The sequence below is a fragment of the Globicephala melas genome, chromosome 11 (genome assembly GCF_963455315.2).
Source record: "Globicephala melas chromosome 11, mGloMel1.2, whole genome shotgun sequence".
Classification (NCBI taxonomy): domain Eukaryota; kingdom Metazoa; phylum Chordata; class Mammalia; order Artiodactyla; family Delphinidae; genus Globicephala; species Globicephala melas.
In genome coordinates this window covers 94,267,792-94,295,615 of record NC_083324.2, presented here as the reverse complement: position 1 = coordinate 94,295,615, position 27,824 = coordinate 94,267,792, and the positions used below count along the sequence as shown (strand labels likewise).

Below are 27,824 nucleotides of genomic sequence, written 5' to 3'. Positions count from 1 at the left end.
AACTTTCAGTTTTAACAAGATATTTAAAAGCAAATATATGTTACCTGTCCAAAACCTAATGGAGAAGAACTTTTATGTAGTTCCTGGTTGATATTCTAACACCTGAGATTTACTATTTTCAGTTGTCTAAAAGCAGTGGTAGCCAAATCTGTTGACAGACAGCTCTTTCCTCAATATCACTAACTATCTTGGCAAAGGGATAGGCTACGTGAATTGAAATTTGATTATGCAGTTGCTTCAGAGTCATGTCTGTAGTTGCTCTTCTTTTTCTTATTAAGAAAAACAAAATATATACTCTTTTGAATATAATTAACTAAGTAAATGTTTTTAATTCCTGTGAGAAAGTACTACAGAACAGTTTTATGTAGTAAAACTAACCCTAAAATAGATACACAGAGTCAGGAGTTTTCTTGTAGTTCCCTTATCTATTTCAAGTCTTCAGAGCTTATTGATACACTATTTATATTTCCTAGGATAACTGATCAAATCCTTCTAATCAATAAAAATTCAGCTTAAGAATCATTTCCCCTTTGGATCTTTCTAATAACAAGTAAGTAGTATCACCTCTGCTCAACTGCCATACCTTATATACAACTCTATTCTTATACTTTCTCACGCTATATTTTAGTGATGCATTTTCATATCATTCTCTTCCACTACACCAAGACAGTCCATTAGAACTTTTTGGATGATTGAAATGTTCTATATGTATTCTAGTCACTACTGTAATAAAAGTATAGCACTAGACTCTGAGCTCTGTGAGGGCAGAGACTGTACCTTATTCACTTTTATGTATCCAGTACCTAGGACATAGCAGATCCTTGATAAATATGTGGGGATAAACACAACCAATCAATCAAAGAATAAATCAAGGGATTTCCCTGGTGGTGCAGTGGTTAAGAATCCACCTGCCAATGCAGGGGACACGGGTTCGATCCCTGGTCCAGGAAGATACCACATGCCACGGAGCAACTAAGCCCATGAGCCACAACTACCGAGCCTGAGCTCTAGCGCTCACAAGCCACAACTACTGAGCCTGTGCACCACAACTACTGAAGCCCATGTGCTCTAGGGCCCGTGTGCCACAACTACTGAGCCCACGTGCTGCAACTACTGAAGACTGTGTGCCTAGAGCCCGTGCTCCAAAAGAGAAGCCACCGCAATGAGAAGCCCGTGCACTGCAACAAAGAGTAGCCCCCGCTCACCACAACTGGAGAAAGCCCGTGTGCAGCAACGAAGACCCAATGCAGGCAAAAATAAAATAAAGAAATTTAAAAAAGAGAGAATCTCTTAAAAAAAAAGAATAAATTAAACATTTTACAGTGGTAGAGTCGAAGAAAATCTACTTAACAACCAACACCAGGCAACTGCTACAAGAGGTAATGGGAAAACTAATTAGTAATCTCTGATTTCTCAGTGAATTAAAAAGTAATGCAAATAGATTTCCAGTAGTGGAAAAGTAGCTTCTATCAGTCAACTCACTCTCAGAGAACAACTATAAACTCTAACTAAAATACAAAATATAATAAGTTGAAGGCAGTCAGTGGAACTAAAAGAAGCGAAGTAAATCTATATTTGAAAGAAGTAAATGGCACAGGGTAATTTTCCTGTTTTGATACAGATTTTTGTTTGAGGCTAAGCCCTAGTTTCAGCTTGCTGAGTGGCTAAAATTCTAATAGAAATCCATAGTCTTACTGGCTTGGAAAGCCATAGGTCAGAGTTTGGGGACACCACACAGCTGGAACCTGAGGGAGGTTGGAATCCTGGAAAGGTGAAAGCGATAGACATGGTGGGGAGAGGGGGATTCTGTATATAAACTTGGCCAAAATCTCTGGTTGATCCCTGAACTACATACACATGGGGTAAACTTCAAATAGGCCAATTAAATCTAAAAGAAAGGCAATAAGTGGAAACTGACCTTGAGATGACCCAGATGTTAGAATTAGCAGATACGGATTTTAAAGCAACTATTTATAACCATCTCAAGGATTTAGAGGAAAACACACTTATGATTAACAAATAGAAAATCTTAGCAGAGAAACTGAAACCACAAAAAAGAACCAACTGAAAATTCTAGAAATGGAAAATATAGTATTTACAATTAAAAATTTACAAAGTGGCTTGACACAGACCGAAATGAGAAAAGAGTAAGTAAATTTGAAAATAGATCAATAGAAAGTGTCTAAGTTGAAAAATTGAAAGAAAAGGTTGGAGAAAATAAAGAGTGTCAGTGAGCTATGCAGGCACCGTAGAAAGGTCTAACATTTGTGTACTTGCTGTCTTAGAATAAGAGAGAAAAAAAATATAAGGAAATGATAGTGATAATTTCCCCAAATTTGGTGAAAGGCACGCATTTACACATCTAACAAGTCCAGTAAACCCCAATCAGGAAAAAGACAAAGAAAAGCAGATCTAGGCACATCAGAGTCAAACTTCTAAAAGCCATAGTTTAAAAGAAACTCTTGAAAGCAACTGCAGACTAGCTACAGATTAATTTATTACATGCAGTGGAATGATATGATTTAACAATGATTTGTTGTCAGAAACACTGGACACAAGAAGATAATGGAATGACATCTCTAAAATGCTGAAAGAAGAAAAAAGTCAATTCAGTGCAGTGAAAATATCCTTCAAGAATGAAAGCGAAATAAAGATAGATGAAAACTAAGAGAACTTTTTATCAGCAGACTTGCAGTACAAAAAAACCACAGAAGTTCATCAGTTGAGAAAAATTGATGCCAAAGGGACATTCAAATGTTCAGAGGAAAGTGAAGTACCAAAAATGATAGATGTGTGGCTAAATATAAAAGATTTTTTCTGTAGTTTTTTAGAAATATGTATGACTGTTTAAGCAAAAATTATAACATTTTATTGTTTGATTTATAATATTTGTAGATGTAATATAGACAACTAAAAAATAAAGGAGCTTAAAAATCTATATTTTTGAAAGATCATTATATTTTGTAATGAAATGGTCCAATATTAAATGTAAGAAAAATGTGAAAAATTAAGGATACTGTATATATTGTGGTTCCTAGAGCAACCAGTTGAAATAATGCAAAATGATATAACTGAAATGCCACAATCCCTTGAAAGGGGATTCTCAAAAAGATTCAATTAAATCAAAAGAAATTAAGAAAGTAGGAACAGAGAATCAAAAAACAAATACAAAAATGATGGGACCAAAGGAAAACAATTAGTAAAATGGATGGTCCAAACTCAACCATATCAATAATTGGATTAAATGTAAATGGACTAAACACTCCAAATAGTAGTCAGAAGTTCTCAGAATAGATAAAAAAAATAAGACCCAACATAATCTCTCCATAAGAGATGAACTTAAAATATAAAAATACAAACAGGTTGAAAGTAAATGATATCAAAAGATAAATCATGCAAACAGAAAACAGAAGAAGGTTGGAATAGGTAGATTAGCATGAGATATAACAGATGCCAAGGCAAAGGGTATTACCAGAGATAAAGAGAGACACACTAGAACAATAAAAAGGATAAATTTGTTAAGACATAAGAATCATACATGTATGTGCCTAATAAAAGAGGTTCAAATACATTAGATGAAAAAGTAACATAATTAAAGGAAGAGACAAATCCACAATTACAGTGGAGTCTTCTCTCAGCAATTGACAGAACAAATAGACAAAAGATCTCAGTAACACTAAAACTTCCTTCACCTAATTGACATTTATAGAACACTACACCTAACAATTGCAGAATAAACATTCTTTTCAAGTGCACATGGCATATTACCCAAGATAAACCATTTGCTGGACCATAACACACATTCTAATATATTTTAAAGGATTGAAATAATATAGACTATGTTTTCCGATCACAGGCAATTAGTTAGAAATCAACAACAATAAGATATGTAGGAGGGATAAAACCTAAATATTTGGAAATTAAACAACATACTTGTCAATAATTTATGGGTAAAGGAAAAATGACAAGATACATCAGAAAATATTTCAAACTGAATTATAATGAAAATATAGCATACTAAAATTTGTGAGCTACAGCTAAAGGAAAATTTATAGCTTTTAAATGCCTAGATAAGGAAAGGATAAAGGTATAAAATCAATGACCTAAGAGTCTACAGTAAGACCTAGAGAACGTAGAGCAAAGGACAGACGGTCCCCAACTTACAATGGGTCAACTTACAAATTTTGAACTTTACAATGGTGCAAAAGCAATGTGCATTCAGTAGAATTTGAATTTACAATTTTGGTCTTTCCCCAGGCTAGCGATGCGTAGTATGATACTCTCTTGGGATGCTGGACAGTGGTGGCAAGCTGCAGCTTCCAGTCAGTGCCACAATCACAGGGTAGACAACTGATACACTTACAACCATTCTGTTTTTCATTTTCAGTACAGTATTCAATAAATCACATGAGATATTCAACACTTTATTATAAAATAGGCTTTGTGTGACATGATTTTGCTCAACTGCAGGTTACTGTTAAGTGTTTTGAGCATGTTTAAGGTAGGCTAGGCTAGCCTATGATGTTTGGTAGATTAGGTATATTAAATGCATTTTCGACTTAGGATATTTTCAACTCACAGTGGGTTTATTGGGACATAACCTCATTGTAAGTTGAGGAAGATCTGTAAATCCAGAGGAAGTAGAATGAAGGAAATAGTAAAGAGGAGAAATCAATGAAATAGAAAATAGATAAATGAAAGAGAAAATTAACACATAAATTTTTTTTCTTTTTGAGAGAATAACAAAGTTGATTAGCCCTACATAGGTTGATAAAGAAAAAAATAAGAAAAATTACCAATATCAGGAATAAATGTGTGAATATACTATGGATGCTACAGATATTGTAAACAACTTTATGTTAATAAATTCAACAACTAGATGAAATTTATGAATAAAACAACTTACCAAAACAGACACAGAAGAAATAGGAAATTTTACTGGCCCTATATCTATTAAGTAAATTGAATTCGTTATTGAAATCTTTTCTCGAATACATCGGGGTCAGACGGTTTCACTGGTGAACTCTGCTAAACATTTAGGTAAGAGATCAATCTTACACAAATGCTTTCCAAAACAGAAGAGGAGGAAGCACTTTGCAATGTGTTTTATGAGGCTAGAATGACCCTGATACTAAATCTGACACAGACATTTTTAAAAAAGAAAATTAAAACACCAGTCATGTCAAACTGCCCACCTAATTTAGTTTCCTTCCTCCACTACCAACAGGCAAACAAGCTTCCCTGAATTGGGGGAAAGGGAGGGAAAAGCAGGCTGGCTGGCTGGTGGGCGACAATATCAAACTTTTGCACAGCCCCCAACTGAACATGGAAGATAATGCAGTCCAATCTGACTTTCTTTAGGTTCCTGAAAGATCTGGACAGAAGCCAGAAGTGGGTGAAGAAATGTAAGATATGTGACTTAGAAGATAAAACACCTGATCTACTAAGCAAACATTACTGCCAAATGCTTTAAGAAACCTATGGTTTGTAGAACGAGTACTTAAAAAGGAGTTCTTTGAGATTATGCTGTGCCAGCAGTAGTTGATTTCACCAGTCATCTGAACAATCCACGTGGAGACATTGAAAATTAGTAAAATAACTGAGTGATCATGAAATGAGAATACAAACAGAAAAAGAAATGGTAAAACTTCTGAACAGGAACAAACTCAGAAATAAAGAAACCATAGCAATCCTCACCACTCCAACGCAGAGGAAGAAGGTAAAGAACAAGATTTGAAGGCATTTTTATCCTTAAACTTCGCAGAGAAAGAAAACAAGGAGCAGCTAAAATCTTCATCTGAAGTTTGATTTTTATAAAGCACAAGTCTGGATTAACATGAAGCTGACAAAATCTCTAAAGATATCTTTTCTCCTGCTGGAGTGCAGAGGATATTCTGGTGAGGCAGTTCTGAGAAAGTGCTTCGAGACAGTAGCAGTTACACATCCATCCTTTTGAAAACACAGCAGAAATACGTGCTGGACACTGCAAGAGTGCCATTGGAGAGAAACAGGGAAGTGAGAGACTCACCTCTTCCATTATCACTGATAATAAGATGGACATAGTAGGGGAGGAGCAATCACCAGTACTGGTGAGGTTCATCAATGAATCTCAATCCAGACAGAGGAATATGAGCTTTCTACCTTCTGAAGTTGATGCAGAAATTCTGGCTATGAACTTTCACACTATGATAATGGACGAGTGGGGGACAAACATGGAGCACTGATGTGGTCTGGCTTAGATTATGTCTAGTGGACTTTCTCCCAAACGCAACTCATGGTAACTAGACTTTTAGAGAAACAACCCCAAAATATCTACACAGTCTATTCTTCCTCTGCCTTAAATACGTAGTTGTCAAAAGCAGCGTCTGTTGTGGGAGTATCTGTTGCTTTGGGAGAAATTAAAGATGTTTGTTCTTTTTTCTGTTGATCACAACTGCTTTAGAACTTAACAATGTAATATCTGTCCTCTTTCAGAACAGTGAAGGATAAAAGGCACATGAACTGAAGGAATTTTGCCAGTCTCAATGAATAGGTGGGTATGATGCTTTTGAAAATTTTGTAGAACTCCTGTAAATACTCGTTTTGTGTTTAGATGGTATAAATAATGATACGAATCTAACGAATGTTAGATAGAATAACTTTATAGTTGGTTGAGCTTTTGTTCTCTGTAGTGCATTAACAGATTTTGTTTTAATTATTATTGTTCTTCATAAAAATATCCTATTTTTTAAAATAGCCTTTGGAAAAAACTTCCAGGGCCGCATTTCCAATATTTCTTTGCAGTAGAGTTGCACTCTATGAAGAGATGGAAATATTTATGTTTATCGTAAATTTTGATTTGAGAAAGCCATGATTGAGCACCAAACTTGATATTTAAATGGAATTTCCTGGAACTTCCTCTGGGCTCAGCAAGATAATCTCAACTAACCATTGAGAATTCGTATAAACAAATACTTAGTATCCCAACAATGAAACACATTATTCAGGACGTTAAAGATATTTTCTTACAATAGCACCTCACAAGTTCTTTTTTTTCTAAATTTTCTTAGTTTTTTTTTTTATTAATTTTTATTGGCATATGGTTGCTTTACCATGTTGTGTTAGCCTCCACTGCACAACAGAATGAATCAGCCGAACACATACAGATATCCCCTCTCCTCCCTTCTGGACTTCCCTTCCATTTAGGTTACCACAGTGCACTAGGTGAGTTCCCCTGTGTTATACGGCATGTTCCCATCAGTTGTCCATTTTATACATAGTATCAATAATGTATATTTGTCAATCCCAGTCTCCTAATTCCTCCCACCCCACCCTTTTCCCCATTGGTATCCATACATACAGCAATCCCACTACTGGGCATATACCCAGAGAAAACCATAAATCAAAAAAAACATGTACCCCAATGTTCATAGCAGCACTATTTACAATAGCCAGGACATGGAAGCAACCTAAATGTCCATCAACAGAGGAACGTATAAAGAAGATGTGGTACATATATATAACGGAATATTACTCAGCCATAAAAAGGAATGAAATTGTGTCATTTGTAGAGATGTGGATGGACCTAGAGAGTGTCATACAGAGTGAAGTAAGTCAGAAGGAGAAAAGCAAATATCATATAATAATGCATATATATGGAATCTAGAAAAATGGTACAAATGATCTTAGTTGCAAAGCAGAAATAGAGACAGATGTAGAAAACAAATGTATGGGCACCTCACAGTTCTTAAATGCTTATGTCTTATAGCACCAGTCCTGGAACAGCTCACATTCAACACCATGCCAACATGTACCAAAGTGACTTATCCATTCCCAACACACTCTCTGCCAACCTTCATTGTTGGAGAATCAAACAAAACACAGAGAAAAGGACACAGAACTTCCATTAACCATGTACAAAGCCCCCTACCTGTCTCACTTCAATTTTTTTCTTAATGTCTATACATGGCTGAAGGTCCTGTGTATTCTTCCCTGATGAAGTTTGAGAATGAGAGCAATGAAATTAGATGAAAGCATCTTAAGCATAATTAAGAAATATTTCAACAGACCAGAGGTCAAATAACTTTACTTTGTTTAACATAAATCTTGATATAAAATATGATCTTAATTTAATGGTAGACACATATATCAAACTATGAATTTAAGCCAGAGTTTCCTATAAGTACTTTAAAAAGAACACTGGGGGCTTCCCTGGTGACGCAGTGGTTGAGAGTCCACCTGCCGATGCAGGGGACACGCGTTCGTGCCCCGGTCTGCGAGGATCCCACGTGCCGCGGAGCGGCTGGGCCCATGAGCCATGACCACTGAGCCTGCGCGTCCGGAGCCTGTGCTCCGCAACGGGAGAGGCCACGACAGTGAGAGGCCCGCGTACAGCAAAAAAAAAAAAAAAAAAAAAGAACACTGAAAATACCTAAGAGAAGTTTTAAAAATTGGTTTTATCCTTACAGTTGATATTTGGAGGAAAAGCTCTAAGGTGTATGTAGGCCATTCAATCACTGACTATTTGCTTCTGAGCCTTCCATTGAAGGCATTAAACATTGATAAGCTGCTGGTTAAATGGCTGCTGTTTGAACTTTTATTCTCTGAAAACCTCTCATTTCAGAAGACAGCATTGAAAGAACATTTCATTTCTCTGTGATTTCTCTTGGTGGTACTCCGGGGAAATTTTAGTTGAGTCACTTGAAATAGAACATTATTATTGCCATGAATCAAATTATTAGGTATTAGTTTCCAGTTCTTTGAGGAAATAAATGTTGGAGAGGTGTGGGGAGAAGGAATATATTTCATAAAATACTGCAATAAAGCTCAGGACTGACCATTGACTAGTAAGTGTTTTAGTATGTGGTTAAAAATCTGTAATGGGCAGTTAAGGAAATTACCAACAAGTAGAATAAACTTTGAGATCACCAAACAGAGATTGCAATGTAGATTTTGTCTCCATTAAGTAGAAAATTGAAGTTCGAATAGAAAGCAATCCACTGTGGTTCTTCTTCTGGATGTTATTTACAATCATTGTCGAATTTATACCTTAGCTGAGTGTAGTCTTTCTAGCAGGTGTACATTGAACACTTTTGTTTCATGGTCAAGATAGAATCAGAAGCCAAGGCTACTGACCATCTATTTGACTGTTTTTTCTCTCCATGACCATACCTACTGCCTTGTTTTTTTTTTGTTTGTTTTTTGTTGTTGTTGTTTTGTTTTTGCGGTACGCAGGCCTCTCACTGTTGTGGCCTCTCCTGTTGCGGAGCACAGGCTCTGGACATGCAGGCTCAGCAGCCATAGCTCACGGACCCAGTCACTCCACGGCATGTGGGATCTTCCCGGACCGGGGTACAAACCCGCGTCCCCTGCATCGGCAGGCGGACTCTCAACCACTGCGCCACCAGGGGAAGTCCTGCCTTGTTTTGATTTATAAAAATTACCTGGGAAAAATAGGAATTTTTTTTTGCTTATATAAAAATAATACAGAAATTATTGCTGTTATTCTGGTGAGAAAAATGTTGTACAATGTGTTTTAATCTAAACAAAACGTAAATTTTATTTTTTTAAAGAAAATTCCAAAAATTCCTTTATAACCATAGATGCAAAACTCCTTAACGAAATATTCACAAATGGAATCCAGCAATATATTAAAAGAATGATATACCATGACAAAGTAGAGTTTATCCCAGGAATGCAAGGTTGGTTTCACATTTAAAAGTCAATCAATATTACTCATTGTATTGACAGATAAAAGGAACAAAATCATAGGATCTTCTCAATAGATGTGTAAAAAGTACTTGACAAATTTAAAAAACTCTCATGATATTATAGTAACAAAAAAAATCTAAGTAAACCAGAAATAGAAGGGAACTTCCTTCACCTGATAAAGGATATTTATGGGGGACTTCCCTGGCGGTCCAGTGGTTAAGACTCCACGCTTCCACCGCAGGGGGCATGGGTTCGATCCCTGGTGGAGAACTAAGATCCCACATGCTGTGCGGTATGGCCAGGAAAAAAAAGGATATTTATGAAAACCTTCCAGTTAATATAATGCTCAGTGGTGAGAGAATAAGAGTTTTTCCTCTCAGACTGGACACAGGGCAAAGATGTCTCCACTTAACGTTGCAATGGAGGCCCCAGCCAGTGGACTAGGGCAATAAAATGAAGTAAAGAGCTTAATGTGTTTGTATGAAAATTCTAGGGAACCAATAAGCAACTACTAGAACTAATAAGCAAATTTTAAAATGTTGCAGGATACATTGTCAATATTCTAAAATCAATTGTTCTTTTATAACTTACTGATTTAATGGTAATAAAATTAAAATTTTTCATTTACAATAGCAACTAAAACATAAAAATTTAGAAGTGAATTAAACATGCAAGACCTCTTCACTAAAAATTACAAAACATTGCTGAGAGAAATTAAGGAAAACCCCAATAAATGGACATATGTACCATGTTAATGGATTAGAAGACGCAAGTAAATCTGAAAAAGAAGAACAAAGTTGGAGGATTTACACTATCTGAATTCAAAATTTACTAAGGCAACATTAATCAAGACAGTGTGATACTGGCATAAGGACTGAGAAACATCAATGGAACAGGATAGAGAGCCCAGAAATAGACTCACACTCGTAAAATCAATTAATTTCCAACAAAGGTACCAAAGCAATACATTGGGGGACGAGGAAAATCTTTCTAATGAAAGGTACTGGAATAATTAGATATTCAACTGGGAAATGTTTATTCAAAAGGAAACTGGATGTTCTTCAGCATTACTCTTGTTCAATACACTAATCTGATGTGTTGTTCTTTTCTATTTATACATTAGCCTATCAAAGCACTTTTTCCACTATTATAATAATATTCCTACTGCAAAAGTGTTATTTTTCTTTTTATAAAAATAACCTTTTTAAGTTTTAAAAGCAATAGTTTTTCACTTATGACAACTCATATGTTAAAGTATAAAGTAAACAAAATTACCCATGATTACACAAGAAAACCAGAAATCACCCAAGTTGACCTTTTGGGTTGGTCTTTCTAATCTTCTGTATATAGTGTCATAAAATTGTATATTGCATTTTTAATCTAATATTATTTTGCATGTAATTTTCTTTCTCCAAGACTCTGAGATTTTATTTTTGTTTGCATGTAATATGATGATATTAGCTTTCATTTTAACACCTTTTTATGACACTTGTAATTGCATTTCCTGAAGATATAAATTTTAACTGTAAGCTACATCCAAACTGCACTTCCAACAGACATCTATTTCTGGAGTATCTGCCAAACTCATAAATGACTCTTCTTCCATGGCAATGGTCCATTTCACAATCCCCTATCTAAAATGTAACTATACTATTGAACAAGCATGACTCAGGGAAGCAATCATGGAACAAATTTTATTTTAAATTTAAACTGTTACTTTAAATTTATTTCATATGTTTAGTTGTTCTCTTGCCCCTGATGAAATTTAGGGCAGGTCACAAAACTGAGCATTTCAAAATTATTTTTAAGTATCCTGTTACAAGAAAAACCACAGAAGCAATCTCTAGGCAGCCAAATTTACAGTAGATAATCTGTTCTAAGGCCACAAGTGATTGTTAAAGTTCTGGCAACCTGAACTAAATGGGCCAATTACTCTCTCACACAGGAATTCCGAAATTAAGTCCAGAGTAAAGTTTGCCTGCAATTGTAGCACACACTGTGGACTGAAGGCCAGAGAAACGGAGTCTTCAAAGAGAAAGAAGACAAGAGGAAATGCAAAAAGGAGAAGCAGATATGGACCAAGAGCATTTCCTGGATTCTGCCAGCTGTTAATTGCTGGTTTCACTTCCTTCCAGAACTCCAGTTGCGTTCCTGCCTTTGGGTTCTGTGAAACCCCTCAATCATTGTAATACCAACTTCTAACTTTTTTTTTGTTGAATTAAGTTTTTGTTAAAGGGGCCCAAATAATACAGAAATGAGTATGGACTATGGGAAGTTTTATCCCTTAAACAACTAACATATTCGTGATCAGTATATCCTTTGGCTTTGGATGATGGCCTTTCTCTGATCTACTCCCTCCATCTGAGGGTCCATGTTAGCTGTAAACTTGTAGTGTTCCCTGCTCACTCACTAAGGTGCTGACTGTAGGGTTACCTAGATCGTCTTTGCTCTTTTGAAACATCAATGTCAAACTTTTATGTATAGTTTCCTGATTTGAGAGAGCACATTGTCAGAAAACGCATAGGATTTGATATTCAGTGACTCCTGCAGATGTTTTTAATTCTAATTCCTTTGCGTTGTTCTTAGAAAGGAAATCAAGTTTTATTTGTCTTACTATTATTTCCAAGGTAGTCAATAATTTTAATACTGTGAGAATAAAGCACTTGAGATTTTTTGGCTTCTGAATGTCAATGAGTTCTGTTTTCAGAAATTTGCCTTGGGTGAAGCATAAATTTACATGACATAGTTTTAGTGACTGAGGGAAAATTCACTCACATTGCTAATAAAAAAGTTCCAGTATTACCAATATAATTTGTATTGGTTAGTGTAGCTCTAAGGATATGTCTAGAAAACCAAAGATAGCAGAGAATTAACACAACCCTAAAATGTCCTGATATTAATTTTTCATCACATGATTTAGAAAATTATCTTTACTAGTCATATTGCAGACTCTACGTTGGGTGAAATACTTTTAGCTTAGAAAACCAGTCTGTAGGACACATTATGTTTTAGAAACTTGGTTTCTTCACACTCTCAAACTATTGTGAAACTTTATTAAATTAAGTGAATCAAACAAAAATTATTCAATAAATATTCAACATTTGCTAGGTGATATGGGTGTTATAGCCAAAAAAAAAAAAAAAAAAAAGACATGTGGCCTTTGCCCTCCTTTACCTGGTAAAGTAGTTGGGAAGAGATACAGAGTAAGAGTAATAAAACAAGACAGTGCAGAGTGATGCGTATGCTGATTTTTAGAAGTTCTGAGATGGGGGAGAGAGAAATGGAAAAAAAAAGTAAACAAAGAAGCTAAGAACAGAGGATACAGAGAGAGAGTATATCTTGCATTTATGACAACTTTTCTGTCATTCCCTTCTTGGGGATCCACTGAAATGAACTGAAGCTGAAATGGTCAGAGAGAACTTCCTAGAGAGTTGATTTGATTTGGGACCTGAAGGAAGACACAGGATTTGAAAGGATAAATGGCTAAGTAGACAACATAAGCCAAAGTATGGAGATGAGAATACATTCAGGTTTGCAGAGGAGCAATTAACTGTACTAGCATTGGAAGCCATAGGAAATAATACTGGGTGAGCATGGTAAAAAAGAGAAGTCAAAGGATTTTAAACATGAAGAACATAGGGAATTGCTGAGCAGAGGGATAATAGGATGAAAATTGGTTTGGGAGGATTAGTTGGGCAAGGTTATGAAAGGTGCTTGGGAAGGGTGGAGACTGGCATCTGGCAAGGTAGCCAGGGCGTTGCTGTAGTGATCCTTCCATGAGGTAATGAGGGCAGTGTCATCGCAAATAGGAAGGACCAATAAGAGCTTTCCAAAAAAGAAAACTACCTGATCTTGAGCAATCTGAGTCAGAGATGATGGTAGAACTTCTTGTCTAAAGGAATTGGGAGGTATGAGGCTGGAACTTAGGGAAGAGGACAGCATGAAGAAGTAGATTGACATAGATTTACTAGCCAATGATATAGAAGCGACAGCTGAAGCCAAGAGAATGAGGGAGGATTCATCAAAGAAGGAATGTGGAGGAGAGAACAGAGAAATGAAAGTTGGAAACCACCCACATTTAGGGCATAGGACAAATAAAATGAGCCAATGCAAGAGGGAACATGTGGCCTGGGATGTAGGTGAGACTCAGATAGTGTTGCCAGATAATTAAGGCAGCAGAGTGGTTAAGGAGGAGGACGCTGTCACCAGTGCTGGAAGAAGGTGAAGGAGCGAGAAGATGAGGACTTTAGGAGAAGAGTTAATAGTGATCTGGGACTGGAAACCAGATCACATAGACAAGGGAGGGAAGGAGCTATGTAGTGATGAGTGAGTGGACATGTGCAGAATAATGAAGCAGTTAGGAGGACAGGGTCTGATGGCAACTCTACCTGAATCCTGGCTCCAACCAGACTGGGCAACTCAACACACAGAAGTTGACCTAAGTCTCCATGCACTGGATTGAATAGCATCCCCCCAAATTCATGTCCTTCCCAGAACCTCAGAATGTGACCTTATTTCGAAATAGGGTTGTTGCAGATGTAACTAGTAAAGGTGAGGTTATACCACAGTAGGGTGGGCCCTTAGTCCAATATGACTGATGTCCTTATAAGAAGAGGAAAGGACACAGAAAGAGACACACACAGGAAAGATGACCACGTGAGGATGGAGGCAGAGACTGGAATTAATATGCAACTGCAAGCCAAGGAAAACTCAGGATGCCTGGCAACACCAGAAGTTAGGAGAAAGGCACAGAACAGATTCTCTCCTAGAAACTTGAGAGAGTACAGCCCTGCTAACAGGGCTGATTTTGGACGTCGAGACCCCAGAACTATGAGAAAAAACATTTCTGTTGTTTTAAGCCACCATTTTGTGGTACTTTGTTATGGCAGCTCCAGTAAACTAATATTCTTGGTAATCTCATCCTTAAAGTGAGGATACTAACACTCTCATTATAGGAAGGGTTAGCAATATAATATGAAAAATGCTTAGCACAGTGTCTGCCCCACTGGAAGAGCCCAGTTATATATTGTCATATATTATTTTTTTCTTTGAACAATTTGGTGTGGAAGAAAGGAAAAAGTGGTCCTAAAAAACCACACATATGGTGAGGTAAATATTGTTATTGCTTCTTTTTACATTTTTATTTTAAACATTTTATCAAGAAGGCACCTTTTTTTTTATACAGCAGGTTCTTATTAGTCATCCATTTTATACACATCAGTGTATACATGTCAGTCCCAATCGCCCAATTCATCACACCACCATCCCCATCCCACCATGGCTTTCCCCCATTGGTGTCCAGACGTTTGTTCTCTACATCTGTGCCTCAATTTCTGTCCTGCAAACCGGTTCATCTGTACCATTTTTCTAGGTTCCACATATATGCATTAATATACAATATTTGTTTTTCTCTTTCTGATGTACTTCACTCTGTATGACAGTCTCTAGATTCATCTGCGTCTCAACAAATGACCCAACTTCGATCCTTTTTATGGCTGAGTAATATTCCATTGTGTATATGTACCACATCTTCTTTATCCATTCATCTGTCGATGGGCATTTAGGTTGCTTCCATGACCTGGCTATTGTAAACAGTGCTGCAGTGAACATTGGGGTGCATGTGTCTTTTTGAATTATGGTTTTCTCTGGGTATATGCCCAGTAGTGGGAGTGCTGGATCATATGGTAATTCTATTTTTGTTTTTTAAGGAACCTCCATACTGTTCTCCATAGTGGCTGTATCAATTTACATTCTCACCAACAGTGCAGGAGGGTTCCCTTTTCTCCACACCCTCTCCAGCATTTGTTGTTTGTAGATTTTGTGATGATGCCCATTCTAACTGGTGTGAGGTGATACCCCATTGTAGTTTTGATTTGCATTTTTCTAATAATTAGTGAGGCTGAGCAGCTTTTCATGTGCTTCTTGGCCATCTGAATGGCTTCTTTGGAGAAATGTCTATTTAGGTCTTCTGACCATTTTTGGATTGGGTTGTTTCTTTCTTTAATATTGATCTGCATGAGCTATGTATATATATTTTGGAGATTAACCCTTTGTCCGTTGATTTGTTTGCAAATATTTTCTCCCATTCTCAGGGTTGTCTTTTCGTCTTATTTATGGTTTCCTTTGCTGTGCAAACGCTTTTAAGTTTCATTAGGTTCCATTTGTTTATTTTTGTTTTTATTTCCATTACTCTAGGAGGTGGATCAAAAAAAGATCTTGTTGTGATTTATATCAAAGAGTGTTCTGCCTATGTTTTCCTCTAAGGGTTTTATAGTTTCCGGTCTTACATTTAGGTCTCAAATCCATTTTGAGTTTATTTTTGTGTATGGTGTCAGGGAGTGTTCTAATTTTATTCTTTTACATGTAGCTGTCCAGTTTTCCAAGCACCACTTATTGAAGAGACTGTCTTTTCTCCATTGTATATCCTTGTCTCTTTTGTCATAGATTAGTTGACCATAGGTGCATGGGTTTATCTCTGGGCTTTCTATCTTGTTCCATTTATCTATGTTTCTGTTTTTGTGCCAGTACCATATTGTCTTGATTACTGTAGTTTTGTAGTATAGTCTGAAGTTAGGGAGTCTGATTCCTCCAGCTCCATTTTTGTCCCTCAAGACTGCTTTGGCTCTTCGGGTTCTTTTGTGTCTCCATACAAATTTTAAGATTTTTTGGTTCTAGTTCCGTAAAAAATGCCATTGGTAATTTGATAGGGATTGCATTGAATCTGTAGATTGCTTTGGGTAGTATAGTCATTTTCACAATATTGATTCTTCCAATCCAAGAACATGGTATATCTCTCCATATGTTGGTATCATCTTTAATTTCTTTCATCAGTGTCTTATAGTTTTCTGCATACAGGTCTTTTGTCTCCCTAGGTAGGTTTATTCCTAGGTATTTTATTCTTTTTGTTGCAATGGTAAATGGGAGTGTTTCCTTAATTTCTCTTTCAGATTTTCATCATTAGTGTATAGGAATGCAAGAGATTTCTGTGTGTTAATTTTGTATCCTGCAATTTTACCAAATTCATTGATTAGCTCTAGTAGTTTTCTGGTAGCATCTTTAGGATTCTCTATGTATAGTATCATGTCATCTCAGACAGTGACAGTTTTACTTCTTCTTTTCCAATTTGTATTCCTTTTATTTCTTTTTCTTCTCTGATTGCCGTGGCTAGGACTTCCAAAACTATGTTGAATAATAGTGGTGAGAGTGGACAACCTTGTCTTGTTCCTGATCTTAGAGGAAATGCTTTCAGTTTTTCTCCATTGAGAATGATGTTTGCTGTGGGTTTGTTGTATATGGCCTTTATTATGTTGAGGTAGGTTCCCTCTGTGCCCACTTTCTCGAGAGTTTTTATCATAAATGGGTGTTGAATTCTGTCAAAAGCTTTTTCTGCATCTATTGAGACAATCATATGGTTTTTATTCTTCAATTTGTTAATATAGTGTATCACATTGATTGATTTGCATATATTGAAGAATCCTTGCATCCCTGGGATAAATCCCACTTGATCATGGTGTATGATCCTTTTAATGTGGTGTTGGATTCTGTTTGCTAGTTTGTTTTGTTTTGTTTTTTTGCAGTATGCAGGCCTCTCACCGTTGTGGCCTCTCCTGCTGTGGAGCACAGGCTCCAGACGCGCAGGCTCAGTGGCCATGGCTCACGGGCCCAGCTGCTCCGCGGCATGTGGGATCCTGCTAGACTGGGGCACGAACCCACGTCCCCTGCATTGGCAGGCGGACTCTCAACCACTGAGCCGCCAGGGAAGCCCTGTTTGCTAGTATTTTGTTGAGGATTTTTGCATCTATATTCATGAGTGATATTGGTCTGTAATTTTCTTTTTTTGTAGTATCTTTGTCTGGTTTTGGTATCAGGGTGATGGTGGCCTCATAGAATGCGTTTGGGAGTGTTTCTTCCTCTGCAATTTTTTGGAAGAGTTTGAGAAGGATGGGTGTTAGCTCTTCTCTAAATGTTTGATAGAATTCACCTGTGAAGCCTTCTGGTCCTGGACTTATGTTTGTTGGAAGATTTTTAATTACAGTTTCAATTTCATTACTTGTGATTCGTCTGTTCATATTTTCCATTTCTTCCTGGTTCAGTTTTGGAAGGTTATACCTTTCTAAGAATTTGTCCATTTATTCCAGGTGGTCCACTTTATTGGCATAGAGTTGCTTGTAGTAGTCTCTTAGGATGCTTTGTATTTCTGCAGTGTCTGCTGTAACTTCTCCTTTTTCATTTCTAATTTTATTGATTTGAGTCCTCTCCCTCTTTTTCTTCATGAGTCCGGCTAATGGTTTATCAATTTTGTTTATCTTCTCAAAGAACCAGCTTTTAGTTTTACTGATCTTTGCTATTGTTTTCTTTGTTTCTATTTCATTTATTTCTGTTCTGATCTTTATGATTTCTTTCCTTCTGCTAACTTTGGGTTTTGTTTGTTCTTCTTTCTCTACTTCCTTTAGGTGTAAGGTTAGATTGTTTATTTGAGATTTTTCTTGTTTCTTGAGGTAGGCTTGTATAGCTATAAAATTCCCTCTTAGAACTGCTTTTGCTGCATCCTATAGGTTTTGGATCGTCGTGTTTTCATTGTCATTTGTCTCTAGGTATTTTTTGATTTCCTCTTTGATTTCTTCAGTGATCTCTTGGTTATTTAGTAACGTATTGTTTAGCCTCCATGTGTTTGTGTTTTTTACGTTTTTTCCCCTGTAATTCATTTCTAATCTCATAGCATTGTGGTCAGAGAAGATGCTTGATATGATTTCAATTTACTTAAATTTACTGAGGCTTGATTTATGACCCAAGATGTGAGCTATCCTGGAGAATGTTCCATGTGCACTTGAGAAGAAAGTGTAATCTGCTGTTTTTGGATGGAATGTCCTATAAATATCAATTAAATCTATCTGGTCTATTGTGTCATTTAAAGCTTGTGTTTCCTTATTAATTTTCTGTCTGGATGATATGTCCATTCGTGTAAGTGAGGTGTTAAAGTCCCCCACTATTATTGTGTTGCTGTCAATTTCCTCTTTTACAGCTGTTAGCATTTGCCTTATATATCGAGGTGCTCCTATGTTGGGTGTATATATATTTATAATTGTTATATCTTCTTCTTGGATTGATCCCTTGATCATTATGTAGTGTCCTTCCTTGTATCTTGTAACATTCTTTATTTTAAAGTCTATTTTATCTGATATGAGTATTGCTATTCCAGCTTTCTTTTGATGTCCATTTACACAGAATGTCTTTTTCCAATCCCTCACTTTCAGTCTGTATGTGTCTCTAGGTCTGAAGTGGGTCTCTTGTAGACAGCATATATATGGGTCTTGTTTTTGTATCCATTCAGCCAGTCTGTGTCTTTTGGTTGGAGCATTTAATCCATTCACGTTTAAGGTAATTATCGATATGTATGTTCCTATGACCATTTTCTTAATTGTTTTGGGTTTGTTTTTGTAGGTCCTTTTCTTCTCTTGTGTTTCCCACTTAGAGAAGTTCCTTTAGCATTTGTTGTAGAGCTGGTTTGGTGGTGCTGAATTCTCTTAGCTTTTGCTTGTCTGTAAAGCTTTTGATTTCTCCATCGAATATGAATGAGATCCTTGCCAGTTAGAGTAATTTTGGTTGTAGGTTCCTCCCTTTCATCACTTTAAGTATTTCATGCCACTCCCTTCTGGCTTGTAGAGCTTCTGCTGAGAAATCAGCTGTTAACCTTATGGGAGTTCCCTTGTATATTATTTGTCATTTTTCCCTTGTTGCTTTCAATAATTTTTCTTTGTCTTTAATTTTTGCCAATTTGATTACTATGTGTCTTGACGTGTTTCTCCTTGTGTTTATCCTGTATGGGACTCTCTGTGCTTTCTGGATTTTGTGAGTATTTCCTTTCCCATGTTAGGGAAGTTTTCGACTATAATCTCTTCAAATATTTTCTCGGGTCCTTTCTCTCTCTCTTGTCCTTCTGGGACCCCTATAATGCGAATGTTGTTGTGTTTAATGTTGTCCCAGAGGTCTCTTAGGCTGTCTTCATTTCTTTTCAGTCTTTTTTCTTTATTCTGTTCCACGGCAGTGAATTCCGCCATTCTGTCTTCCAGGTCACTTATCTGTTCCTCTGCCTCAGTTATTCTGCTATTGATTCCTTCTAGTGTATTTTTCATTTCAGTTATTGTATTGTTCATCTCTGTTTGTTTGTTCTTTAATTCTTCTAGGTTTTTGTTAAACATTTCTTGCATCTTCTCAATCTTTACCTCCATTCTTTTTCTGAGGTCCTGGATCATCTTCACTATCATTATTCTGAATTCTTTTTCTGGAAGGTTGCCTATCTCCAGTTCATTTAGTTGTTTTTCTGGGGTTTTATCTTGTTCCTTCATCTGGTACATAGCCCTCTGCCTTTTTATCTTGTCTGTCTTTCTGTGAATGTGGTTTTTGTTCCCCAGGCTGCAGGACTGTAGTTCTTCTTGCTTCTGCTGTCTGCTCTCTGGTGGATGAAGCTATCTAAGAGGCTTGTGTAACTTTCCTCATAGGAGGGGCTGGTGGTGGATAGAGCTGTTTCTCTGGTGGGCAGGGCTCAGTAAAACTTTAATCTGCTTCACTACTGATGGGTGGGGCTGGGTTCCCTTCCTGTTGGTTGTTCGGCCTGAGGTAACCCAACGCTGGAGCCTACCTGCGCTCTTTGGTGGGGCTAATGGCAAACTCTGGGAGGGCTCATGCCAAGAAGTACTTCCCAGAACTTCTGCTGCCAGTGTCCTTGTCCCCATGGTGAGCCACAGCCACCCCCCGCCTGTGCAGGTGACCCTCCAACACTAGCAGGTAGGTCTGGTTCAGTCTCCCCTGGGGTCACTGCTCCTTCCCCTGGGTCCCGATGCACACACTACTTTGTGTGTGCCCTCCAAGAATGGAGTCTCTGTTTCCCCCAGTCCTGTCGAAGTCCTGCAATCAAATCCCACTTGCCTTCAAAGTCTGATTCTCTAGGAATTCCTCCTCCTACTGCCAGACCCCCAGGTTGGGAAGCCTGACGTGGGGCTCGGACCCTTCACTCCAGTGGGTGGACTTCTGTGGTACAAGTGTTCTCCAGTCTGTGAGTCACCCACCCAGCAGTTATGGGATTTGATTTTACTGTGATTGCGCCACTCCTACCATCTCACTGTGGCTTCTCCTTTGTCTTTGGATGTGGGGTATCTTTTTTGGTGAGTTCCAGTGTCTTCCTGTCGATGATTGTCCAGCAGCTAGTTGTGATTCTGGTGCTCTCACAAGAGGGAGTGAGAGCATGTACTTTTACTCCGCCATCTTGGTTCAGGGCCAATTGTTTCTTTTTAAGTAGGAGTTATGTGTGCATATTTAAACACAGAAAATAAATAAAATCTCCAGAGAGAGGAACAGACTAAAGAATTTAGAGATAATATATATCTTCATCAAAGACCAAATCCAGGGCAAATGAAAGATTTCATGAGATGTGACTATAAAGTAATAGATTGCATGTTTTAATGACTTACTACCATTTATAGTTCCAAAATGATATAATTCTTCAGAGAAGACACTCTGGAAGGTAGATTGTTATTCTAATGGCGTTGCCATTACTTCAAACACATTTTAATTTTCTTCCAAACCAGGTAGTTCCAAACTACACAAAGGTTTCACCACTCATGACACACCTCACTTTTACTCAAAAGACGTTTCTTGCCAGGCTGGCCACTCAACTGACATTACACCAAGCAACTTCTGACTCTTTCCAAATGCCAAGTCCACCCTTAAATTATAAACATTAGTACCATTGAGGGCATTTTTTAAAAGTGTGCCAAATATTTATCAAAGTAGTCTTAAATACCCAAATGTGAAAGAAAACATTCTGATTTCAAATAGAGTATCAATCTTGTTGGCATACATGCTTGATGACTTCAAACCAGGCAAGGCTTTTGACAAAAGTTTTTTTAAGTACATATTATATATCAATTTTTCCCCGGATACTTCAACAGTTAAGCCCTAACTGGCTACTCACTGAAGCAATGATGGTATTTTTACTCGTGAATTTCCAACTGAGGTCCACTCAGCAATTTCTAAGTACATTTAAATACATGGCTTTATTTTTTCCTCCTTATTTCTTATACCTCAATATGCATGAGAAGGAAATGGCCTTGTTTTTCAAAGGCTTACAAAGAACAGAAAGGAATAAACTATGATTTCAAAATGCCTAATAAGCTATTCACATCATGTTCAGATTTTCAGAAAGGAAGAAGGACAAGCAAAGGGAAAAAGGGTCATCTTTAACTTGACCCTGCTGTAACTTTCCCAGAAATTACAGAAAGAAAGAAAAAAAGATCATTAACAAAACATCACTTTGCTTAAAACAGAAACAGACTCATAGACCTAGAGAACGAATTTACGGTTACTGTGGGGAAAGGTTGGGGGAGGGATAGATTGGGAGTTTGGGATTGACATGTACGCACTGCTATATTTAAGATAAAATGTCTTTTCATGAAAAAAAAAGTCACTTTGCTTAAAATGAGATCTTTTTAATGGGACTCTTAGTTCACATGAAACACAAATTTTTCACTGCCTCATCTTCACGCTGGAGTAAATTAAATTCTTTATTCATCCTTCTATTGCATTCTGTGTCATATTTCACAGTGAAATACTAGCCTGCACTTTATTTGAGCTTGGAAATCCAGGAAAAATATAAGGAGGTTGAAATAAAAGAGGAGGCTCCCTCGGAGGCCAGACTCTGAGAAGCAAGAAATGCGCCCTGTTGCAGAGAGGAAGTTGCATTTTGTTGTACAACTTTTTGGTTACGCAGAACTCTTGGCTAATCGTGAGAGATGACATCTGTTCAACAATTGCACAACTTACTCCTCACTCAATCAACATCTGTTAATTTGATTTTATTTATTTTTTTAAAATTTATTTATTTAATTAATTTATTTTTGGCTGCGTTGGGTCTTTGTTGCCCTATGCAGGCTTCCTCTAGTTGCAGTGAGTGGGGGCTGCTCTCCGTTGCGGTGCGCGGGCTTCTCATTGCGGTGGCTTCTCTTATTGTGGAGCACGGGCTCTAGGCTCACGGGCTCAGTAGTTGTGGCTCCTGGGCTCTACAGCGCAGGCTCAGTAGTTGTGGTGCACGGGCTTAGCTGCTCCACAGCATATAGGATCTTCCTGGACCAGGGCTCGAACCCGTGTCCCCTGCATTGGCAGGCAGACTCTTAACCACTGCACCACCAGGGAAGCCCCTGTTAATTTGATTTTAAGACAAGTCTTCCATTCCTTTGGTCATCAGGAGTGATGGAGAAACTAAGAGAAGGAGCCAAGTGCCCTACTTGATACTACCTTTTCCCCAACTGAGAACTGGGTCACGTGACCTTGGCTATGAAGAAGGCTCTAATCATCCTGTCTTATTTTTATAATACCCTCAGCACTTATGGAATATATATATATATATAGTAAATATATATGTCCGTAACTGAGTTTACGCATTGTATTACATATATAAATATATACATATATGTAATATTATTTACTGACTACACACATATATTATGTAACATATGTAAAATATATAATATATATTATTCCTGCAATATACAATACATATATGTATATTATTATACATATTACTATACGTTACATATAATACATATTAAAATGTATACATGTATAATAACACATTATGCATTACATTATACACGTATACATAATAAACATACATTTACATATATATAATTATACAATGTTAGTGTATACTCAGTCACAGGTTGTTGTTAACTGTCTTCTATTGTTTCTAATGCATGTTTTATTCTCTTAAACCAATGCTAGGGTCTTTAAGGGAAGGAACAGTGTTTTTCTTATTTTTTAACACATGATTAGTATAATGAAAGAAAGTGATGAAAATTATTAACTTCAGTTCAAACTTATATTTTTACAGTGGGCCAGATGTTCTCATTTCATTCCCAGTTACCCCAGATATTTACTATCCAGGTAGATCCCAGGGGAACCGCAACAGGGCTGCAGCTCTCATGCAACACCAGAAAGAAATAAGATTTGTTGTTTAAACCAATGAGATTCTAATTTCTTTGTTATGTAGCATGGTCTAGTGAAACCTAAGGTATAGCCTAAAGCAGATCTAGTGGACAAAAATAAGTAAGATTATAGAAGACCTTTAGTAACGTAATAAATATGGTAGATCTTATTCATATAGACCACACTATTCCCTAAAAACAGAGAATGCACCTTCTTTAATTGTGTACTCACTTCCCCAAATTAACCATATACTGGGCTACAAAGAAAACATCGGTAAATCCCTCAAAGTGGAAATGGTATAAATAACAGTCTTTGGCTACACAGTAATTAAACTATGAACTGCTAAAAAAATATAGAACTGCCTCCCTTTGAAAGTTGAAAGTTAAAAAAGAATCTCTCTTTTACATAACTTCAAAGTAGAAATCAAAAGTAAGATGGCAGAATTTCTAGAAGGTAACAACAGGAAATGTTACTAGAACATCATGTATCAAAAGCTACAGGATAGAGCTTCCCCGGCGGCGCAGTGGTTGAGAGTCCGCCTGCCGATGCAGGGGATGCGGGTTCGTGCCCCGGTCCGGGAAGATCCCACGTGCCGCGGAGCAACTAAGCCCGTGAGCCATGGACACTGAGCCTGCGCGTCCGGAGCCTGTGTTCCGCAACTGGAGCGGCCACAGCAATGAGAGGCCCGCGTACCGCAAAAAAAAAAAAAAAAAAAAAAAAGCTACACGATACAACCTAAGCAGTGCTCAGGGCAAATTCAAAGTTAAATATTTATAAAAATAACAAAACTATCCAAAGAATAGCAGAAGAAACTAACTGATAATGATAAAAGAAAAAAAGTGAATATACAGAAACACAGAGAACTGATAAATACATCTTAGAGCTGATTAATTGGAAAAAATATAAAATGATTAGCAAATATAATTAAGATAAAATTAGAGAATGTGTACGTTCGCAAAATAAGCAACTTGTTGGAGAAGTTAAAAGATTTGCAAGAGGTATTGATTAGCACTGCAAATTACTTTTAAAAATTGTATCAGATAGATAAAAATGGTTCAAATGAAAAAATTACAAAAAGAAATCAGGAAGAGAAAAAATATCGAAATGGATAAACTGCCATAGGAAAAAACACTACCTAGAAAAAAACTGACAAAGAGCTGCTTCCCTAAAGCATCGACAGCAGTTTTACAGTTGAATTTCACCAAACACCAAAGGAAAAGAAAAATCTAAATAAGGACAGCTTCTAAATATTTTGTATAAAGCCAACACAACATTAATTAGCAAAAATAAAAAATAAAAATAAAAACCACAAACTAAATTAAACACAATTCTAAAGAGAAACGTACAGATCAATCTCACTCACAATACTGATGACATAATTCTAATAAAAGATTAAGACATGGAATTAAGTAGCATATTAAAAGAATGAGAGATCATGACTAAGTGGCATTAACTCTAGAAACTCAAAGAAAATGTATTAGGAAAATTTTAATATAATCCTCATATATTTAGGACCAAAGGAAGAATCACATTGTCATATCCATAGATGCTAAAAAGAGACATATTCAACAACTTTTCAAAATCAAATTTCTTAATAAAATAAAACATTAAAATATCTCAACATCCCTTAAATTTATTTATAAATGTAACACGACTTCAGTGAAAATATAACCAGTAATATTTTTAGAATTAGGAAGCTGATTTTAAAGTTCTTCCAGAATAATACACATTCAAGATTAATCAGGAAAAAAATCGAAAGATGAATAGAAAAGGAAGACCTATCTTAGAAGAATCTGAAGCATATTGTACAGTTAAAGAAAATAAAAATAGTATGGTGCTGACACATGAATAGATAGATAGGACAAAAATGAAAGTCCAGAAATAAATCCAAGTATACACAGAAATTTTGAACATGATATAGCTGGTGTTTTAGGTCAGTGGGAAAATGATGGATTTTTCAATAAATGTTTTGGGACAATTCAGTTGCCATCTGGAAAAACAAAATTAGATCTCTACTAAACGTTTTACATTAAAAAAATTCCAAGTGGACCAAAGGTGTAAACAAAGACACCCATAAAATTTTTAGAAAAGATATGAGACTTAAAAAAATCAAATCTGAGAAGGGAAGACATTTTAAAGCATGGCGGAAGACTTAGATACCATAAAAGAAAAGGCTGACAACATAAGTATCAGAAATTTCTACATGACCAAAGAGTTTTGTTAAAGCTAAAAGGCTACTGACAAACTGAAAAAGATGTATACAGTACATATCACAAATGGTTAATTTGTTAAATATTTAAAAGCTCCTACATGTAAGGTTTTAAAAGATAAATTACCCCAAAGAAAAATGGGCAGAAGTGCCTAGAAAAGGCAATCAATATGTTCCTTCACACACACATAAAATGTGTCACCTCACTTAAAACCAGAAAATCGCCAATAAAATACAGTGAAATACCATTTTCACCATTTTGTTCTTGGCATACAATGTGTTACGATGTTTAGCGCAACAATTAAGTACTTTAAGAATTGAGTTTAGTGTGGATTATGCATCAGGAATCTACAAGTGGCATTTAATCAACACACTATTTTATGTGTTTTATGTTTGGCCTTCCATCCATAATATGACCAGACTGGATGCAGGGTAATTTCAGACACTGGTTTTTAGGGGGGAAACTGAGTCTCCTGTGTTGCCAAATGCAGGATTTTGTATGCGTGTGATTTTAGCGGAGTCTTTCTTTACACTCATATTCAGGCCTCAGAGAATGAATTCTTAGAGTTCAAATGTCGTGTATTATCTTTTTTAAAGACTTAGGATAATAAACAAGGAGCTACACGGCAGTGGGGAGTGGGCTGGGCAGCATCTGGCAGAAATTGGAAGGTAGGTGGTTTGTATGCACAGGTGGAGGGAAGACAACAAGGATGAGGTGGAAAATGGAGCTAGAGGCACGGGCAGTTACCTGCCTGTCCTTCCATCTCAAACATGCTCCTAACCCTCCAGGACTGTGGGTGGATGTCATTTCCCACTGCCAATATGGAGCATCTCTCTGCTCTTTTCTGGACAGGGCTGGACCCCTCAGTAGCCCCATAATGGTGACCTGGCACCCTAGGTATGCCATATCTTACTGCGGAGACAAAATAGGACATACCTTGTTTTTCTGCTTTACTGTGATGGAAATGTCTCTTGACTCTTAACAGGGGTTCTGAGAAACATTTCAACAAGTAAATTTCAGTGCAGTACCTATTTTAAAATAATATGCACGACCATTTCTTCCTCTTATTTCTGTCATTTCTTCCAACAGAATTTTATATTCTTCTTCAAAAAAACCAACAGTGCTTTCGCTGTGTGTGTGTGTGTGTGTGTGTGTGTGTGTGTGCGTGCGTGTGCGTATAAGAACAAGAAACAAGATTTGGGCAGGAGTGAGGTTTTGTGTATAGGTTTTGAAAAAAAATTGTCTAATAGTGTTATAAAATTTAACACTATTAAATTAGTGTTATGAAATTTCAACCCATCCTTGTGAAAATTAAATAAGCTAATATGTTGTACTTGGCACAAGGTCTGGCAGGAGGAAGGAGCTGTGTTGATTATTACTACTAGTTAAATGATGCCAAAAATCTGAAGAGGTACCATTAGTATTCCCATTTTAAAGCTAGTAAGTGATGCAGCCAGTGTTCAAACCATATTTTCCAGATAATGAATCTTTTAAACCTGCCCCATCACTCAGAGTTTGGAGCTGCTGAAATGTGTCGTGAGATGAAATTAGGTTGCCTATGTAATGTGATTCTGTGATATAGTACTGTACAGCGAGAAAGGAAGATAATAAAGGAGAAAGATGTCCTCATAGTTAATGTTTTTCTCAAAGGATCAATATCATTTTATATTCTAATTGACTTTAAAAGCTTTCTTCTGGGCCCTCTCTGGACAATTAATAGGATTCCTAAGACTTATGGATGTTCCCTTACTTGTGTGTAAGAAATAAACTAGGAACTCTTTGTGAATTGTTATTTATTTCACATGCAAGGGCACGGGGCTAAAAGAGACCTCTAAAATTTATTTGGGGTGTTCCCTGATTTCTGGCAGGAATGTGACTAAACCATTCCTTGACCGGTGCATTAACTCAATACTGAAAGAAATTACACAACTTCCACCTGCATTA

General features: G+C 36.8%; 1 protein-coding gene and 1 pseudogene across 2 annotated transcripts in view; one reads left to right on the top strand and one right to left on the bottom strand.

Annotated features, from left to right (window-relative positions):
- Positions 1-7,049, top strand: part of LOC115866149 (52 kDa repressor of the inhibitor of the protein kinase-like) — a 36,698-nt pseudogene extending 29,649 nt beyond the window's left edge.
- Positions 1-27,824, bottom strand: part of NEDD9 (neural precursor cell expressed, developmentally down-regulated 9) — a 292,001-nt gene that overhangs the window by 261,765 nt on the left and 2,412 nt on the right. The window lies entirely within an intron of this gene.